Genomic DNA, 21,261 nt, shown 5'->3' on the forward strand with positions numbered 1-21,261 from the left:
TTGATTCATGGTCTTACCTGATCGATTTTACATGTGTCTTTAAACTGTTCCCAGGAAGAAAACACAATATGAGCACGTGACACGTTAGTGACCACGAGGAGAGGGGAGAAAATGGGTATCCTATGAGCACAGGACAGTACCACGGTGCGTGGTCTGAACCGGAAAGAGAATGTGAGCCTGGAGTCCGTGCTCCTCGGCCCAGCCCCACCAGCTTCTGCTATCAGTGGCCTATTCGTGTCTAGTGTAAATAAGCCGAGAACTGTCCACAAAGCACTGCTGACACCTCCCCTGCTGGTTGGCACTGCTGCGTGTGGGCAGGAACCCACAGGCTGGAGAGTGGAAGCACTGGTGTTCAGAGACCTCTGTGGAGGGAGCCACACGCAGCCTTGGACATTTGATCCCTTCCAGAGAGAATATGCAGCGGAGGTCACTGTCTCAGCACCCGTGACCGGGTGGTAACTCAGATGTTAAACTGAAGCAAACCGAGCAGGCGATGGGAGGTGAGAAAATGGAGGTGAGCCCTGGTGATTACCTCTGTTTGGAATGAGAAGGGAAAAGAGGGGTTTAGGGGAAGGGAGCTGGAAAGATACATACATGGATAGGTCTGCCTTTGCTCCGAGTGTGCTGTCTTACACTTGCTAGCCCTTAGGGCCAAGAACGAGGAAAAGATATTTCCGTTCCTTGTGGGCTTTCTATCATAAACATCTTGGTCCATAAGATGGAGTTACAAGATAATCTCGAGTGCATTTTGTGATGTGATTTTCCAAGTTGGGCACTTTTCCTCATATGTACGCTTTTAACTTCTATGTAAGGGTCAAACCAATTTGTATTTATAACAAAGAGAAATAAGGAATACAAAAAGAAATACAAACCAATTTGTATTTATAACAAAGAGGTAAAAGATGAACACTTCTGATGGAAGAACATGATTAACATAGGTCTGTGAGACAGAAACCAACCTTTCCAGGGGGTGGTGGCAGTGTGGGGAGATAGATTCGTGTCACCACAGAGGTCCTGGGTAAAGTGGTCCATGTCCATCTCAGCTCTTAGGAAGTGCTATTGGATGAGTGCTTTGGATTCGGCTCTGTGGAGGTTGTGGGTTGGGAGGGCTGTTAGAATTCTCAAGGAGAAGAATTTTGAGGTTTAGGAAGAACAGCCAGATCACATAGAACACAGAAATAGTGAAGATTGGGAAGTGGAAGGAGGTGGTAGAGGGTGGATGAGGTCTGGAAATACCCTTGAATGTTAAATAGGGAACCAAGCCTTAATGTACAGAGCAGCCATGTTCAGTTTGATTCATGAGAAGTGAAGAGGTACCATCCTGGAATGGAGAATAAAAATAACACAGCCTTTGAGCCAGAGAGAGTGATAATTCCACTGATTTTAGGTATGGACAGATAAGTAAATTCAGGAAAAGGTGAAGTTGAGAATCTGGCCTCAGTAAAGACATCAGTGATTCTTGATTTGATAAAATGGCTGCCAGGCAAGAGCCTGCCTACAGCCCTTGTCGCTGTAGGGAAGGGACACGGAAAGAAGCCAGATGATGAGAGTTAGGTGAGATTTCTGATAGACAGGACATGAGGTTCTATGGAAGCCAAGAGAACCATGTGGGGTTGGAGAAGAGATCTTCCCTGGCAATATTGGGTTGATCATCCTGTGAGATCGGTTCCCTTGCTCTTCCCACCCCTTTGGAACAGCCCCATGAAGTTGCTGTGCGGCTGTGGGGACTATCTCAGAGGTGGTCCCCAGTTCATCTTTCCAGTTCAGTGCCCTGGTTATTAATGAGCACTGACTGACCTAGAATCCCCAGAAGGCTTTCCACAGTGCTGAGGAAGGGATTTCATAAAGGGAGTGATCTTTGTGGGGCTGAGGGCAGAGTGCAGTTGGTAAGAATTTGGGCCAGCATGAATACTCACAAAAAGCTAGCTGTGTTCCCATGTACTTGTAACCCAGCATTGAGGACGCAGAGGCAAGAAAATCCCTAGGCTCACCATCTGGCCAGCAAGCCAAGCCTGCTCCGTGAGCGCGGGGCCAGTGAGAGATGAAGTCTCAAAGAAACAAAATGGGTGACCCCTGAGAAACCACAGCCAAAGTCATCCTCTGGCTTCTGTCACACACACACACAGAGAGAGAGAGAGAGAGAGAGAGAGAGAGAGAGAGAGACAGAGAGACAGAGAGACAGAGAGACAGAGAGACAGAGAGACAGAGAGAGACAGAGAGACGGAGAGAGCACTTCTTGTCTGTTAGGAAGGCCCAGAGAGAGGAAAGACGGGAATGATTTGCTAATTGAATAATTCTAGTATATTTGTGATGCTGCCAAGCCAAGCTTCAAGTTCATCTTTAGGAATAACACCCTTTTCATAGAAATAATCCATAGAAAAGTGCTACTTTGTGTTCCGATTTTCATATAGCCATTCCTATTTATAAATAGTCCATTTTATCTCAACATTTCTGTGCTGTTGCACATGAAAAAGTCTCTAGGAATGGATTTCATGCCAGAAGGATGAAATACTTGCTTTCTCTAGAGAGTGTGATAAAATGACATGATTTCTTCCGAGGGATATTAAAAATTTATGCCTTCTTCCCCCCCACCCCAGTACCAAGAAATTCAAATACAAATTCTACTACTTTTAGCTACTTTGACTGTGTTGGCCAGTGTGTGTGTGTGTGTGTGTGTGTGTGTGTGTGTGTGTGTGTGTGTACGTGTGTGTGCACATGTGAGCATATGTGTGTATATATGTGCGTGTATGTGCGTATGGAGTTGAGTGTGTGCATGTATACATCTGTGTATATATGCTTGTTCCTGTATGCACATGTATGTGAGCATGTATGTATGTGTATGCACATGAGTGTGTGCATGTATATGTCTCTCTGTGTGCATGTATGTATGTGTACATGTGCATTCTTCTTCTTTTTTATTTTCAATGTTGTTTTCTGATTTTCACTCATATCTTATAAACTTGATTTTTGGAAACCATATCAAATCCTTAAGGTAAAATGTGTCAGGGTACAAACATAATAAGTACCTAGTTAAAAAAAAAAAAAAAAAGCTGAGATCAGTTGTGTCTATCATATATCCTTGTCCCCCAGCACTACACACACACACACACACACACACACACACACACGGGGGGGAGGGGGAATGAAATGAGGACCCAACAATACTCTGAGACAAACATGGCCAGAAGATTCCATCCTTCCAAATAGATAAGTTATAACCAGAGAAAAGACAGTGAAAACCCAAAGCCACCTGATTGGTGGCAGCTGGCACTTGCCTTATGTGGTTATATTTTGCCAGTATTCAGTGTCTGCTTGGCTGGAGAGCCGATGACTGGAGGCCAGTTTAGTTCAATCTAAGCTCAGTGCCACAGCCCTTGTTTTAACTGGATTATCTCTTCACTCCTCACCTCACTGGATCCTAAGAGCAATCCTACTGAGAGGACATGGGAGCAGGGATTGAACTCAGATGGCACAGACTGGCCCAGCATGCACAAAGTCCTGAGTTCCAGCCCCTGAACTGTATAAAACCAGACATGTTGCTGATGCTTGCCTGTAGTCCTGGCACTGGGGATATGGATGCCTGGGAGCTGATATTCAAGGACATCTTCAGCTACGTAACAAGGGTTGAGGCCAGCCCAGGCTACATGATTTAAAAGTAATAATTGAGGCCAGTCCAGGTTAAATGATTAAAACATAATAATACTACTACTAATAATAATAAAATAACCCCTAGAGGAGGGTTCACTCTAGCATCCTGTTTCCAAGGGCATCCCTTTTCCCCTGCTCCCCTGAAAGAGGGGTAACTTTCTGCCCCTCTTGCACTAATTCTTTGGGAGATTTCCAAATGGCATGTCCTGGCTGAGCAGTTCTTGTCCTGATGGAGAATCAACACTAGTGTGTGGAGCTAATATTGTATCGGCAGTTTCTCCTCTTCACTATGTGTCTCCTGCTTCCACCTCCTTCCTAGGTTTTACAACACAGAGGCATCTAGACTCACGTCCTTCACCAGGCTGTCTTCAATAATGAAAATGGAATTGAAGCTTATTTTTCCCTTTTGCATGGTAAGTACTAATTTGTGTGACTAAATTAGCACTGCATTCTACAGTATATATATATAAATATAATGTAGAAACATTGCTTTACGTAAAGATGGCACACCATATGAATAGCAACCAGACTCATGTTAAGGGTGTTTGCATTTTCACAAAAAAAAAAAAAAAAGGAAATAAGAACACTCCATTTTTAAACATTACATCATGGGTTTTATAAATTGTAGTTGAACATGTTTCCTCTGATCTACAATTTGAGTCATCTTGACCTACATAGGAGTTGGGATCATGAAAATAACATGAGTCTTCCCTGCATATTTTATACACAAGTAGGGTTTTGTGCACAAAACTGACATGTGGTCCTTGAAACATCATGGCCACATACGAGGACGATTTAGAAATGGACAGATTGCTCTTTGGTAGCGCTCCTGTTCTTCCCAGATGCCTCTCTTGGAGTATCTACCCCTCTTGGCCCCAGCAACAGCTGTCTTCAACTCAAAACTGCATGATCACTCTGCACGTGGCTAGGCCAAAGGTCAGCGTGAACAGGAGACATCAGCTTTTGGAGAAACGGGGCAATGTTGGTAGATTTTTTTTTCTTCTCCCCAGACCGACTCTGCCTTGCCTACCCACAAACGCATGTGTTAATTTCAGTCCACAACATGTTTTATTTTTATTTCTATATTTAATGTTCTGATGCATATTTTACAGAAATGCCTTCTGTGTGTAGCTATGAATATTGTAAGCATTTCATTTATTCCAGGCTTGGGGAAGTGCGCATACCTGAATGTATGTGAGGGCTGAATTACAGATAACTCTTAGACAAATGTGGCTTTTATTACCTTTAACTTCAACAAAACATTACAAAGTAGAAGTCCTTAACGGAACCTTTAATAACAAACCATGAGAATATTCTGGTATTAGCATATAGATTGGATGTATGGAAGAGCTCAGAAAGGGTCCCTGAAAAAAAATGGTTTATTCTGTGTCTAAAAATTGTACATAAGGCTGAAAAGACATGTTTAAAGCACCATATCTTATCTGCCCATAAATACAGCGTTTGCAAAGCAAAGGTAAACATAAGCCCAGTCTGTGAACAAGTTATTAAAAGGTTTTAAATGTGCCAGGGCCCCATAGTCACCATGTGTCACCATGTGTGCATACCTAACTTAAAGCATAGGTGAGTGGGTGTTTGCCCCTACATCTCTGACTGGGGGGAGGGGGAACTTGCGCTAATAAGTCAGGATCCTATTTACACTGTTAATTCCCTACGCAATTGCTTATTTAAAGAAGTTCCGTCCTTGGGGTTTCCATTAATTAAATCTATTTGCAGTGTATGCAGCAGGCATTTCAACTTTTCCAGTCCTGTTTTTCATAAGCCTGATTCAAATAGGTCTGTGTCATAATGCCTCGTATTAAGGCATCAGCCTTTGCTTTTTAAAGGGTGTTTCAGAACAGCTATGTACATAAAAACGGCTAATTCAAATGCCCCTGTATTTTAGAAAAGTCAACCTATTAAATGTGAAATATTCTCTTTGTGATGGTAAGTATACTTCTGCTGAACACGTGTCTGACTTCTAATGTTTCAGTAAGTTCTATTTATTCTGGGTTTCTTTTTTTTTTCCTTCTGCTTTGACTTTGCAAGCCTATTTTTAACTGTCACTGTGCCCTTAGGATTTTAGGCAAGCTTTTCAGGGTGCATATATTTGAAATAGAGTTTGATGAATTCTTTGCGAATTTCACACATACTTACAATGTATTTCAATTATATCCAACCTCCCCTTCCCATAACACCCTCCCTTACCAACCTCATGGACTCTTTTTTTTTTTTTAATAGGTTCATAGGTAGAGGAAAAGAGACCTGGAGAGGAAGAGAGAGGGGATGGGAGGAACGCAGAGGCATAGCAAATAGGGGCTTCAAACAAAAACTAAGGAAGTCCACAGTACAAGAATGGGTGTATTTAGACCCCAGCCTCAACCTTCTTTAAAAATAAAATGAAAGATAACCCACTGAGTCCAACTTGTACTGCCCATATATGCCTGGGCACGGAGCCATCCACCAGAGTGTGGTTGGCCTACTCAGGGCCACACCCTTAAAGAAAATTGACTCTCCCTTCCCCCAGAAGCCATCAACTCTCTCCATCAGGAGGGGGGGTCATGAGCTCTTCCCAGCCCCTTGCTGACTGGCTTGATGGTGTGCAGGTAGCCACATCTGCTGTGAGCTCATAGATCATAGCTGTCTTGTTGTAACAGGACCCCAGGCCATAGCACAACCGACTCCATGATGGAAGTCCCCTTCAGGCTGTAAAACTTAGCAGGTAGACAGCACCTCCTGCCAAAGGGGAAGCAAAGGGCTAATCCATCAAAGTCCATATCTCTGAGAAAGTCTCTCAACGTACTAACTTTGCTGTTTGGCTTCTGTAGTTCTACTTCTTGTTAGCTGAAGTATGTCAACCCAGAACATGGTTTTGTGCTTAAAAGCTCACCCTAGGAAAGACTCCGTGATACACTGGGGTCCGGAACACCTAGTATAATCTCCCAGCTAATAAGGACTTTCTATTGGTGTGAACTCATGCCTTAGCAGTCTCCTCTGGGGACCGCACCACAACCCTAGCGTGTTCAGAAGACCTGTCTCTTCTCAGTTCCTCCCTGCCCTCCCACTCTTACAACCTTCCCACATGACGATCTTCCTTCACCATTCATAAAAAGGCATGTTTAAAAGATTGGTCTTGTCTACCCAATTGGGAGACCACCAAAAAAAAAAAATATGGAGCCAAATTCTTCTAATTCTAAGGTTGAAAGGTGAGCTATAATAATCCCCAAAGTCAGGGATGTTTTAAAGGGTGGAGTTTCCAGAGAGCTTCTGAATATTTGACGGAGAAGTTGGGAAATAAGTTCCATAATCGATTTACACCACAGAAATGGTTCTGTCCACCCTTACTCAGAAGCTTGAAAAACGTATCAAAGAGACAAGAGTAGAATTGTGTAAGCAGGAGAAATAGCAATCAGTGTGGAGGCAGGGTCTGCAAGTTGCCCAGGGGAGTGTGAAAGGCTAGAAATGAACACTACGAGGAAAACAGCTTTGAATCCCGTGAGAAATCACGCCTAATAAAGCTATCTCTAAGCAGCTATTGGATGCTTGTCTAGTTCAGTATGTGCCTAGGCTTGCTCCAAGGTACCTAGATGTATTCATCTTTGCCAGGAAGACATCCAAAGCAGAATCTGGACATATTTTGGGCTCAAATTCCAACCTAGGAGTATACACAAATCAAAAAGGATGTATAAGCAATACTTTTTTTTCCTGTTACTATAAAACAATATCCTGAGAAAAGCAGGTTAAGAATGGGAAGCTTTAATTTGGCTGACAGCTCAAAGAACAGCCCATTGTGGTAGGCTACTCAAGAGAGTGGGAGCTTGGCTTAAAGCAGCTGGAAACATGGTGTCCACCAGCAGGAAACAGCAGGGAAGGATGCAAGTTAGTACTCAACACACTATCTCTAAACTACATAGCCCAAGGTTCCTGCCCAGGGAATGGTTCCCTTCATGATAATTACAGGATTTTCCCACATCAATTAACATAATCAAGATAATCTCCCACAGGGATACCTACAGGCTGGTCCCCAGCTTATTTTAGGTTCTGTCAAGTTGACAATTAACACTAGCCACCACACAACCCAAATGGAAAAATAATGAAAAAAAAAAAAAAGGCTGGAAAGAAATGGCACCCTAAAATGAAGACAAGTATTAACAGTAGATTTGCTCAGGTTGATCCTAAAGGACAGGCATCGACTGTTACCATCTTAACACAGGATTATACTGAAGGTCTGAAAAGGAAAGTTTAATATCCTGAAAAACTCACATATTATAAAATAAAATAAGTTTTATTCAATTAACCCTCCTTCGTTTAAGCAATAACCTATGTAAAACTTAATAGCGATTCGTTTCCTAAAAAGATACAAGTTTCTCTCTGGCTGGAATCACCCTAAGGAAGCATTTTCTCTCACTTAGAGAAAGCACTTGTGTTACCATTTGTATAAATTTTTAATACTGAATAAAATATTAGTGTTTAGCTTAATATTGATTCTAAGCATAATATCCCTCTGTAATGGCACACTAATTGGTTAAAATTAAATCAGACAGATTCAAGAACCCTGAGACTGTACCAAGTTACACTTGTAATTTTTTTTCATTAGTTTCCAAAATTCCAATTAAAATGGAATTAATCTGTTGAATAAAAGATCACGGGACCTGTACAAGCTCTGTGTGACGTGTCATGTAAGGCCACTTCTTGCCACTCCTCCATCTTCACTGTGGAATACAGAAGGGGAGTGGGGGAGGGGGAGGGGAAAGGAGCAATGAAATTAATATGTGAATTTCATGCACAGAGTAAGAGACCTTCAAGTGGAGGAAGTCCAAATACATTGAGCAATCCACACGCATCGGGGTGGTATACCCACATGGAGGCGTATGCATACATGGAGGTTGTCTACTGAATTAAGGTAGCCTGATGCATTGGGGTTGTCTACATGCATTGAGGCAGGATACATACTTGGAGGGGGGCAACATGCATAAATGCAAATGTGTGCATTAAGGTGATCTACTATGTGCAAGCAACCCTCATGCACTGCCATGGTCTTCTGCATTGAAATCATCTGCACGCCTTAAGTTGGTCTACAGCCATTGAGCCTGTTAGCTTACCATCATGGTAGCTTAGACATCTTCCTTAGACTTCGCAGAGCCAGTGATCCCTTCAGTAATGTTAGGTCAATAGCACTACCTCCTAAAGACCTGTAGAAGCCAAACAGTTCTCAGTGAGTGGGTATCTTTGGCCCCACAGCAATACTTTATAAGGACAAGAATCTTGGCTGTGGCCATTAGCGAATATACAGCAGGTGGCTAGTGAGTGCAAGTTTCAGGTACTGCTGACTATCCTTAGACACTGTCTAAGCTAGAGTTTTACTGCTGTGAGCAGACACCATGACCAAGGCAACTCTTATAAGGACATTTAATTGGGGTTGGCTTACAGGTTCAGAGGTTCAGTCTATTCTCATCAAGGTGGGAGCATGACAGCATCCAGGCAGGCATGGTTCAGGAGGAGCTGAGAGTTCTACATCTCTATCTGAAGGCCACTAGAAGAGTGGCTTCCAGGCAGCTTGGACGAGGGTCTGAAAGTCCACACCCACAGTAGCACACCTACTCAAACAAGGCCACATGTTCTAATAGTACCATTCCCTGAGCCAACCATATACAAACCATCACAGACACGCAAGACAGGTCCCCACAACAAAGGCTCCTCAGCTCTAGAGGTCAAGGTAACAAGGCTGAGAAAGGCTTAGTGAAAGACATGCATGGAATAATCTTGGTACCTGGCACAATCTCTCATAAAAATACCAGGACAGGCGATGCTCTTGTTCCTGTGATGGAGTTAAGAAGGAAGAGACTCATACACATGTGTTAGCCCTGAACACTGCAAACACGGTAGCCAGCCCTCTCAGGGACATTGTGCTGACTAGCCAAGCACCTGATTTGGGTGACCTGTTTTTAAGTGCTGACCTACTTAATGCCTAACCATTCTAGGTCTAAGGATAGATGGTATCAAAGTTCACCATCTGTCATGTGATGTCTGTGTTCTTAGAAGTGAGGAAGACAGGAAAAGACAGAGCAATCCTTTGTGGTGCATTTTAACTTCTGCTACTACTAGGAGCCTTCTGGTTGCCTTGCCTTTGCTTTAGAAAACAGAGTTGGGTCTGGACAAATGAAGTTCTGTCGAGTTACTTTATGCCTAGTGTAAAGGCTCATTACAATAGCTACATGAGACATGACAGTGACAATCTCAAAACAAGAGAATAAAGCCACGCACAAACACATGCACACATGCACACACGCGCACGCACACGCACACTCACACGCACATGCACACACACACACACACACACACACTTGACTTAATGTTAAGTTATCTTAAGTAAAGAAGATTCTTTCTCAACAAGAATTCAGGGTTGGCCGGGCGTGGTGGCGCACGCCTTTAATCCCAGCACTCGGGAGGCAGAGGCAGGTGGATTTCTGAGTTCGAGGCCAGCCTGGTCTACAAAGTGAATTCCAGGACAGCTAGGGCTATACAGAGAAACCCTGCCTCGGGGGGAAAAAAAAGAATTCAGGGTCAAAAGACCTGAGCTTGCAGTTCAAGGTTTGGACCAACATGCTCCAGGACTTTGAATAATTTATGTAACTTTTCCGAGCTATTTTCTTGCCCGTTTAATGAGTACATCATCACCTCACAGGAGTGTTGGGAGAACTAAATGAGACATAAAGCATTTGGCAGATGTTAAGCAGTTAATAAAAGATAATGGTCTTTGGTTCCATCTCTTTTTTTTTCTTTGACTCAAAAGCAGTCCTGGGTGTCTTGCATTAATATGGTGGCTGTGACGACCTTCAGTTGTCCTTGTAGAGCACTTCTGTGGTGCCTAGAGACATTTGTTTATGCAGATAAGCTCAAGTAGCATCCCGTCTACTCTCGATTAGTCCCAGCACTGGAGAGACAGAGACAGTCTGGTCTCTGTGAGTTCAAGACCAGCAGGGTCTACATAACGAATTCAGGATAGCCAGAGCTATAGAGTGAGACCCTGTCTTGAAAACAAACCAAAACATTTGACTCATTTCACTTAAGATGACCCGGAAAGGAAATGCCAGTCACACCAGCACACACCCAAATGCCACCACTCAAGAGACTGAGGAAGGAGAAGTTTGAAACCAGTCTTCGGAACTTAGGGAGATATTGCCTGTCTCTAATTTTTTTTTTTAATTTAAGGGAGGAGGTAAGAGAAGAGGAGTAAGAAAACATACTAAATATCTAATTTCCCAGCGAGAATTTTTATAAGAAAAAAAAGGTGAATTTCCAAAATTAAAGAAAAATGATGTGCCTCTCTTTATGGCATATCTAATATAGCTAATAATCCCTTTCTTAATTAGCCATGTAATTATAACTCAACAGAAAATTTCCCTGATGAATGTAGTAACCTACTTTGGAGAGGGAAGCGGCACCCAGTAGCCACTCCTACCTAGAACTTTGACTCTTTCTCAGTCCCCATTTATTCTTAACCTGGACACCCTCAGGAGGGAGAAGGTGCAAGCTATGCATAATCGAATGGTTCCAAGGACTGGGTGCAGGTGGGCTAAATTCACCTGTCTCGGGTGCGTTCAGTTTCCTGTTTCCTTTATTCCTTGGAGGATATCCATTCCTTTTCTGTTCCTGCCGCCAGTGTGCTTTAAGTGTGAAACTAAAGACAAGGCTAAGGCAAATTCTGTCTCTTTGCCCAGGAGCAAGGCTCCTTCATTGTCCCTCCTTTCCAGCTCGCCAAAAATACAAAGGCATTTATTTCCACCACATCCTACACAAGATTAGGGAAAGGATATGTGTGTGTGTGTGTGTGTGTGGTGTGTGTGGTGTGTGTGTGTGGTGTGTGTGGTGTGTGTGTGTGCGTGTGTGCGTGTGCGTGTGTGGTGTGTATGGTGTGGTGTGTGTGTGTGATATGTGTGTGTGATATGTGTGTGTGATATATGTGTGTGTGTGATATGTGGTGTGTGTGTGTGTGTGTGATATGTGGTGCGTGTGTGTGTGTGATATGTGTGTGTGTGTGATATGTGGTGTGTGTGTGTGTGTGTGTGTGGTTGTGTGTGGTGTGTATGGTGTGGTGTGTGGTGGGTGTGTGTGTGTGGTAGGTGTGTGTGTGTGTTTGTGTGTGTGTAGTGTGTGTGTACTTGAAATTCCCAATCATGAATGGTGTTTTTATTTCTATTTCTTTGGTTAGCTTTTGTTTGGTATTTTGTTTTTCTTTTGAGGCAGTCTCTTGTAGCCTAGGCTGGCCTCGAACTCATTTTGCAGTTAGAATTGCCTTGAACTTGTCATTTTCCTTCCTCCACGTCCCTAGTGTACCACCACACCCAGTTTTATGCAGTGCTGATGACTGAGCCCAGGGCTTCCAGAATGTTACCCAAGCGTTCTCCCTACAAGCCCACCTCTCCAGCCAAAGAGCATATTTTGTTTGGTTGCTTTGCTTTGCTTTGCTTTGCTTTGCTTTGCTTTGCTTTGCTTTGCTTTGCTTTGCTTTGCTTTGCTTTGCTTTGCTTTGCTTTGCTTTGCTTTGCTTTGCTTTGCTTTGCTTTTACGTCACGTTTTATCCTTAGTTAAAAATGCACTCAAACATGATAGTTGGCACTGTAGCAAGGCATTGATACATTACTGAATTCTCATGGTGTGGCAAGTTCTACACACTCTTATACCATTACAATATTTGGATGTGTTTGCACTGCATTGCAAACTCTTATCTGTCGTCCAGTTCTGGATCAGATCCATTCAATGTGGGCAGACATAATTATGCGGTATAATTCATTTAAACAGGTGTATTTGCCCCCTCCCCCCATCTTTCTCATGGCAATAGTGGCTGTTCACCATCTTGCTCTTTACTCCAGATCTTCCAACAGTTCTCTGCATCATGCAGAGTCAAGGGCTCTGGCCTCCTAGACCACATTTCCCTGTCTCTCTCCTCCCCAATTTTAGTCTGTCCCAGACCCTCTGCGTCTTTTGAGTTCAGCCTGCCTCAGGGCCTTTGCACGTTCACTTACTATTCTCCAGTATGACTTGATCGCATAGCCTTGGTGCTAGCTGCCCTCAGCTTCTAGTCTCTGTTCAAACGTTGTCTTCCCAATAAGACCTTTGTTGTCTGCCTTCGTTACACACACCGCCGCCGCCCCCCCACACACTTTTTTTCCTTCCCGGTTTACTCCTCCACATGACTTATGTCTCCCTCAGATAAATTTTACATTTAACTCCCTTTTCCTTTTTGGCACACGAACGACGAGAGGGTAGGGATTGCTGTTGGTTTTACTTACTGGTATCCTAAAGTGCTGCACTCATGGACAAATATTAGTTATGTTGGCTTATATCTTTATTAACTTTTTTCTCCTCTACCTTGAAAGCTTTATTTTGCCTTCCTTTCATTTTTTTGATCTGGTATTCTACCTTTATCGTAGTTCCATTATGCTAAGACCCAAGTTGCCTAAGTAACTCTAAGCAGAAAGAGTAACTTAAGAGGTAGTATAAAACCTGATCTCAAATGGTACCACAGAGCCACAGTGACGGAGGCAGCATAACCCTGCCATGAAAATGGACATATTGCAAATGGGAAATGGAAAATTTTGCTCCCTGTTAGATTTGGGAAGCAGATGACATTTCATTTTGCTTGTCTTTATCCGTATGGAGTTTAACAGGATAAGTCTGCATTTCAGCCACTTTCCTGGCCCTAATATTTTTGTGATCAGACAAGAACACGTTTAGCACCTAGCTGGTAAGTTATCTAGTACAAATCAGATTCCCAATGAGAACACTCTTGGGCGGATCATGATGGGGTGGAGGATTGGAAACACCAAGCCTACTGATAGTTAATGAAAAGAAAAAATGAAGATAAGTTTCCTTTATAGCCGAGAACATTTTCCTCCACACATAAAACAAATATCGGGCACTTAATGCTGATCCAAGGGGGGGGGGGGGGGAATCTACCTTCCCACAACTGGAAATATAGTTCATGACAAGGATTATTCATTTTTTTCTTAGTGATGTCATGTGACACACTGGTTAGAATAGCAGTGTCTGAGGCATCTCTGGCCAGCCAATTCTCATTTCTCAGTAGAAGAGGAAGAAGAATCTCTGTTTCTATGCCTTCCATTAAAGGGCATGAGGAGCCGCTAGAGAGATGGCTCAGCGGTTAAGAGCATCGACTGCTCTTCCAGAGGTCCTGAGTTCAAGTCCCAGCAACCACATGGTGACTCACAACCATCCGTTATGAGATCTGACGCCCTCTTCTGGTGTCTGAAGACAGCTACAGTGTACTCACATATAATAATATATAAATCTTTTAAAAATATATATATATATATATATGAGAAATGAGAACCATTCCATGTTTTAGCATTTCGCAAAGGGGCCTTGAAAATGTTAAAGAGTGTTGGGTGGATTCCAGGTTTGCTAAAGTCAAGTCCTCTAAACAAGCCTCCTTTCACAAGAGGATTCCAGTCTCTGCTGCTCAGTTCTCTCTTGTGCCCCCTAGTGGCCTTTCGAGGCATAAGGAAAAAAAAGTGTTGACTTCACCTGAAAAACCCGCAACGTTGTGAGCAGTGCCAGAGCTATAGGACCTTGATTCGCCTCCCTGCTGCTGACCTTGCCTCTCAGGTTTGCACTGCGGGTCTGTTTAATGTAAATATGCAGAGACCACCACCTTCAATTGTTATATCAGCCCCCATCTCCATCTGCCACGTTCAATAAAGCAAAGCCCAGAGCGTGATAATACATCTTCTAACTAATTAAAGAAAACCTGGACCCCTATTCCCTTTGCAATATTGTGCCCCCATTAGTGAGAGATCTTACGCCCTTTAAAAAAAAAAAAAGCCTCTTGGAAATGCCCCGAGGGATATGAACAGCTAAGAACTTTGTCTCAAAAACGGAGGAGCGAGCCAGGAAAATGTTTTAACCTAGCCAATAGCTCCCGCGAAGCTTTGAAGGATTCTGAAGACACCATTAAAAATTAAATAAAAAGCCTCAACTTGGATTTGTGCATGCTTCAATAGGCAAAAAAGTTATATTTAATGCAGAGGGTGTTGAATCTGAATTAGTACAAATATTATTAATTTAATGTTCATACTGCATTTTATGGTTTATAAACTGGTTTGCCATAATTTTATACATTTTCCTCACAGTGGCACTATAAAATATATCAGCGTTTTATTTTTTCCGCTTGATGGATGAGGCGAGCCTTAATAAGTGATTCATTTCTTTCCTGTGCATATTGGTTAACTGGTAAATGATTAATTTATGTCTACATGAACTTCATCACTCAGAGTATTTATTTAAGTGTGAGTTGGTATTTATTTTGCCTGCAAAGCATTACAGTATCCAATTATATATGCATGTTTTAGAGGCAGTAAAGCAGGCACCAAAGGCTAATGCAACATTAAGTCAGATTTTAAATCCATAGTAAATTCCAAGTTAAGGTATTTAAATCAGCAGCCCCCCTTCCTCACTGCTCATGCGGGTGAGAAATGGCTCCTCTGTGAAACAGCAAAGGGGCACCTGGGCATTCACCAAGGAAAGACGCATTGAGATTTTTCAGAGTTCAGAATATTAACTAAAAAAAAAAAAAAAAAAAAAAAAAAAAAAAAAAAAAAAAGACCCAAAACACTGACCCATTACTTTCAATGAGGACAGAAAAATAATCAAGTTCTTTCTGTAAATCTGCCTGCACAACTGTTTCCTGACCGACTGTGGAGCTCTTGATTTGCCTCCCTTTGGTCTTCTTTTAGTGGGCTTTGTCAACTTTGCATCCATAAAGTAACTGTTTCCGCGGTCACTGTTTCCTTTCCTATTGTGGTGCTGGAATCCTCTGGACAAAAGCATCTATGGAGGAAGGGCTTGTTTTTGCCTCACAGTTCAAAATCCCACAAGCACCAGGGAGTCAAGTCCGCCTGCGCGTGAAGCAGCCAGTCACATTTCATCAAAGATCAGGAAGGAGAGTGGGGTGATGAATGCGTCTTTCTGCCTTCTCAGTTCACACTATTTTACCAGTTCTGGACGTTAGGCAAGAAACGGTGCCATCATAGACGGGGTCTTCCCATAGCAACACAGCCATCACCCACAAGGCATCCCAGAGTCCCGCCTCCCAGAGGATTCTAGATTCTGTAGAGCTGATTAATGACGTCACAGCCTGCTTGTGTAGAGAAGCCTGGGTAAAACCACATACAAGGATGTGCTGGGGTCCGCTTTAAAAGACCTGCAAGTTCTTTTGCTTCCTCCTCAGCACTATCTCCAGGGCTGTGAGTTAACATCTTTCCCAGTGTGGAAGGTGACTAGACTCTAAGATTCCCAAAATGCTCCCTTCCTCAGCTCTGATTCAGCTGCAGGGGGAGGGGGGTGGTAGCGAGGGGGCCGCATCACACTGCTTCTGATGCCCCTCTCCTGCTGCTTACACCATGATGTTTCTCTCACGATACCCTCCCTATCATGATGACCCGGAAATGATGTCACTACCATGATAACCCCTAACACGTTGCCCCTACCTGGATACCTCTGTTATGACTCTTCCATCTTGCTGTAAATTCAATCCAACAATTTAGGATGGAGAAGCAGCAGAAAATTAATTTTATTGAGTCAACTAGAATATGCTTTCTTTATGTGATAATGTGCTTTATGTAACCTACCTTATCTACAGACCTCAGAACTCTTTGAGCTAATTAGACCTAGACTTTAAAAAAAAAATTTCATTGCAAAAACTCCCTATCCTGGTGTCTATTGACAGGCTACAAGTTGTTGAAGGCAGCTGATGGGAAACACATTGTGTGGGTGAATACTTCAACTCTTCCAAGACACAGGGATTCTCTCTCGAGTGTAAAATGTACTTTTGGAATCATTAAGTACTTCAAATCCAGGAAGTGTTCTCAGGCAATTTTAATGAAAATAGTTTTCTTTTTAAAAACATTTCTGTACATATATAAATATACGTGATGGCCCGTTACCACATGTTTAAGTTTATGTGCTTTGCTACATAGACAAAAATGTTAACAAATTTTTAAACAAGAGATATTAATAGAAAGAAATGTCACTGAATTCTTCTCTGTGGTCTTCTGCTTAAGGATTAAATATAGCACCAAGAAAAGAGGTCCAGAGCACAGCTTCCTCACTCAGAATTTGCCGACCCGGTTTCCTGGATTATTTTTATATAGTAATGACTACACACATATATGGAAAGAGAAAATATAGATACTCCAGCCATCTACTCGCTGTCAGTAAAACAGAAAAAGATGTGCATGCAATAAAAATAAATGTCCCAAATATAAAAAGCATAGAAATCCCATGTTTTTGAAACCCCTTTCATCTGGTTTAGATGTCTGATGAGACACTGTCCCGTCTCTCCAGATCGCCCAGATACCCAAGATCTCCCAGAATTCCTTGTGAACCACAGACTGAGAATTGTTTACAGTTCTTGCTACCCCCACCCCCTCCTGTCCATTTATTTGACATGTATTACAGCTTCCAAATTGGAGGTGTCATTTTCCCCCTTGGGAAGTCCACGTCCTTATCTAGCCTTACGAGAGGGTTGTGAGCTTATACCACTCTCTAGTATACAGTGAGCTAAGTGGGTGGAAAACCAGATAAGTCTTCTTTCGTGTTTGTCTTTTCTATAGTCCTGTCTTATAACATGAGACACAAGCAGGCATGGTCCCTCTTTCTCAGGTTCTGTGCCTGATCCCTCGGTTCTAGTATGCAAGAACCCTCCTTCCGGTTCAGTGCCGTCTCTAGATATAATTCAATTAGCTTTTGACAAAAGGAAATATTTCAAAGACTTTCTTCTAATTTACCTACTTTTAAGTTTCCATAAAAGTATGTGCTGTATTTGGATCATGTTAGCTCCGGTCTTTTTCCTTATCTTATGGGCCATCTTGGTTTCTTAGCTTCCTTAGTCTCTTGAAAATGTCAAATATGCACACATGATTTTGGGTGTCAATGTAAATTCTGAGAACCACCAGAGAATACCGTGGCTCACATCTTTCTAAAACCGACTTAATTCGCCTAATATTCTTATGCGGAAATGTTGAAAACTAACAGCAGTCATAAATGAAAACCCTTAACTCTCTTTGAGGGTGATCCAACCAGGTTACCATGATTTATGGGAGTGGCACTGGGAGAATGTACGGATCCTCATTTAGCGTCCAGGTATCGAGTGGACTGTTTGCACAGCCATGACCTGGAATTTCCCTTTCAGCTTAACATGTCAGTGTCTCATCAACGTGTAAATTAAAAATTCTCCTGACTGAACATCCCTACCCTTCAGAAGTTGGTTTATTCTTTACTGGTGGGTGGAAATTCAAAGATAAGGACAGTATCTTAATGTAGAGAGAAGACCGTGAGGGCAATGTCGGGTGATGAGGAAGGATGACGAATGAGCAAAAGGACCCGTGGGGCATGGAAGAGGAAAAGAGTCCAGGCTAGGGAGGGCTGCATGGGTGGGACTAGGGGGAGAGGACAGGGGAGAAGGGGAGGAGTCAGGAGTAGAAGAGCTTCGAGAGACAGAGGAAGGAAAAGCACTGGACGCAATGTTGTGATTACACCTAATATGCTCTATGCTGATTTTAAAAATAAGAACATTTTAGAAAATCTATTGTATCTTTACGGCAGTTGAAAGAGTAAAATCCCAACCTAATACAGGAATCCTTCCCTGTGGGGGAAGGGAGGGAGGGAGAGAGGGAAAGAGGGAGGAGAGGGAGGGAGGGAGAAAGAGAACTGCATTAACCTCTTGTGACTCTTAAACACTGGCTCTTTCTGATAGGTTATTTCTCCGCCGGTGAAATGAGCCAGTTCAAGACAGATTCGATTATATTAAAGGCAGGTGTATTGGGATGCTGCTCTTTGGGGAGTTCACTGGCCCCAAGGATTGAGGCCAAGGGAGTCGCCATGAGGAGAGAGGGGGAAGGGTAAGAAAAAGAGAGAAAGGGGCTCATGCAGAGAGAGAAGCAAAAACAAGAGAGAGGAGGGAGGAAGGGAGAGATAGCGAGAGAAAAAGAGAGAGAGAAGAAGGGAGGGAAGGAGGGAGAGAGAGAGAAAGAGAGAGAGAGAGAGAGTTCAAGGTTGGGGGCAGGACATACCAGGTAGGGACTGAGGGATGCTGGGAGAACCTGGAGGCCACGTCTGCTTTGATGAATGTAAAATATGCACCTCAGTCCTTTGCCCAGGGGTGGGGACCAAACAGTTCCCGCTTTCTATCTTCTCCTAGGGCTCTGGGCTCAGACTCATTGATTAAAAGTTCTCCTCCCGCGATTACAACTGTTGCTGAGTGGGGAAAGCACAGCAATAGTTAGTGCAACTCATTAGCTTGCCTGTAATCCTAACACTGGGGAGGCAAAAAACAGGAGGACCAGACATTCAAGGTCTCAGCCTGGCCTACATGAGACCCTATAAAATGAATAAATTGATAGATAGATAGATAGATAGATAGATAGATAGATAGATAGATAGATAGATAGATAACCATATAAACCACTGGATATTCCTTATTTTGGGGGAAAAAAGAGGAAACAATTATTTTATCCGTTTGTCATTATCCTCTGTATCTACTTTCAGCTCCTTATGCGGCACAGGTATATAATTAACTATGAGCCGGAGTTCTGTTTTTACCCTTTGTTAACTGAATGATAGTCCTCCTAGTTTCTGTGCATCGTCAATAACTAACTCAGCAGAGGTCTTGGCGCTGCCTAATTGGAACCGGTGGCAGGGAACTGCGGGCACCCAGATGAGAGGCTCTAGAACCCCCTTGGTGAAGCACTGTGGGCTCTGGTCGCGCATGCGCTGGGAATGTGAGCTTTCGGGTCATGAACGAAAAGCGTTCTGGAGACTGTATCTCCATCTCGAGAACATGCATGAAATGGGCTGCGTTTGGCCGCTTTTGTTTGATTAGATAAGATCATCCTTGAACCTTCTAGAAAATTGTTTTGCCTAAATACTAGTCCAAAAGTTTAAGAAAATATCCTCAGAGATTGAAGCTTTCCCCACGGGCACCCTCCTCACTTTGAAGACATCCTTACTGGGTTACAGCTTACAGTCCCCATCTGTCCCATGGCTCCTCCTAGTCAAGTCACACAACACTGTTAACCTGTTTCTCATCCTTATTGTGCTTGGCTTAAAGCCTGAGCGTGCCGGCTCCTCCCGGGCTCCGGGTTTCTTATCATGGGATTTCTCTGTGTCGTCCTGGTTCCTCGCACCTGATTTTTGAGTCTCTTTCACCTGAGCATAAAGCCCACAATGGTGAGGCATGGGGTTCAAGCTCAGCAGCAGACTGCCTTCTTCAGATACACAAAGGCCCTGGGATTGGGCGCTGATGGAGCCTAATTAATAATTTAATTCCCAAACAACATTTCTAATATCCCTGCAGGAATAAAGTATTCATTCAAAACAAAAACAAAGGGCTGCCTTGGAGACCCTCCGTCCAGACTTGAGCAGGAGGGGATGCTTTTCTCTCTTGGCTGCTGTTCTGAAGAGAGACAGGAAGATGAGCTAAATGCTGACCTGGAAGCTGTGAGAGTTTGTGAGCGCTCAGCTCCTAGTGGCTCATTTCCATGAAATTCTAACATCTAATCTGCTCTAAGCTGTGAGCATGTTTAACAGATGAAAACATCTTCACGGAGGAGGATTCTGCCTGTTTGCTCAGCAATGATTTCCTTATCCATCCTTCACATTTACACTAAAGAAAGCCACTAGAACATCCATGGGAAACCATTGGGGAAAAAATTACCAGTCGTACTGGATAATGATCCTCAATCTGTCTTTGACTCTTGCCTTCATCACTAGTTTAGAAATATTTACTCCTGGAGGCATGGTTAAAGGATTCATGAGCTACGTTAAAAACAAAAACAAAACAAAACAAAAAATAGCAACAACAGCAAACCGTACAAGGTCGCTTGCTTTCTACACTCTCAGTGTTTCTGTTTAAACACTATCGTTGCACATCAGTGCCTCTCCTACTTCCAAATGAGGCTACCTTCCAAGCAGGTTGTCATAGAGCAGGCAGACATATGCACACTCACACATACACACACACACTTGCACATGAAGACACATGTGCACTCACACACACGCACACATTTGCACACACGCACACACATGTACTCACACACACACACTCACACAAACACACAATCACAGACTCACTCAAACACACACAAATACACACACTTGCACACACACACAGACTCACCCAAACACACACTCACAGACTCACCCAAACACACACACTCACAGACTCACCCAAACACACACACTTACACACACATACACACACATACATACACTTGCACATGAACTCACAGACTCACTCAAACACACTCACACACACACATACACACACTCACACAGATTCAAACACACACACTCAAACACATACACTCACACATACATACACACACTCACACACATACATACATATAATCACATACATACACACACAGACTCATTCACACGCACACACACGACTCACCCTGACCATTGCATGTATTATGTTTCCTGATTCATCATAACAATGCTTTGAAAGGTTACCAAAATAAAAAATTGGGGATTATGCATGTATTCTAGGATCTTTGTTTTCTGGTAATGACTTTGACTATTCACCAACATTGT

At 43.0% G+C, this 21,261-nt stretch overlaps 1 protein-coding gene across 3 annotated transcripts in view; it reads left to right on the forward strand.

Moving 5' to 3' along the window:
- The first annotated feature begins 275 nt into the window (after positions 1-275).
- Positions 276-21,261, forward strand: part of Rhobtb1 (Rho related BTB domain containing 1) — a 136,387-nt gene continuing 115,401 nt past the window's right edge. For 2 of the 3 annotated variants that reach the window (XM_029482899.2, XM_021173633.3), the window contains exons 1-2: positions 276-514; positions 3,968-4,061. The gene's annotated coding sequence lies outside the window, so the exon portion shown is untranslated. The remainder of the gene's footprint in view (positions 515-3,967; positions 4,062-21,261) is intronic. The other variant, XM_021173636.3, reaches the window with a different exon arrangement.

This window comes from Mus caroli, unplaced genomic scaffold (genome assembly GCF_978045245.1).
Source record: "Mus caroli unplaced genomic scaffold, Mus_caroli_1 scaffold_9, whole genome shotgun sequence".
Lineage (NCBI taxonomy): Eukaryota > Metazoa > Chordata > Mammalia > Rodentia > Muridae > Mus > Mus caroli.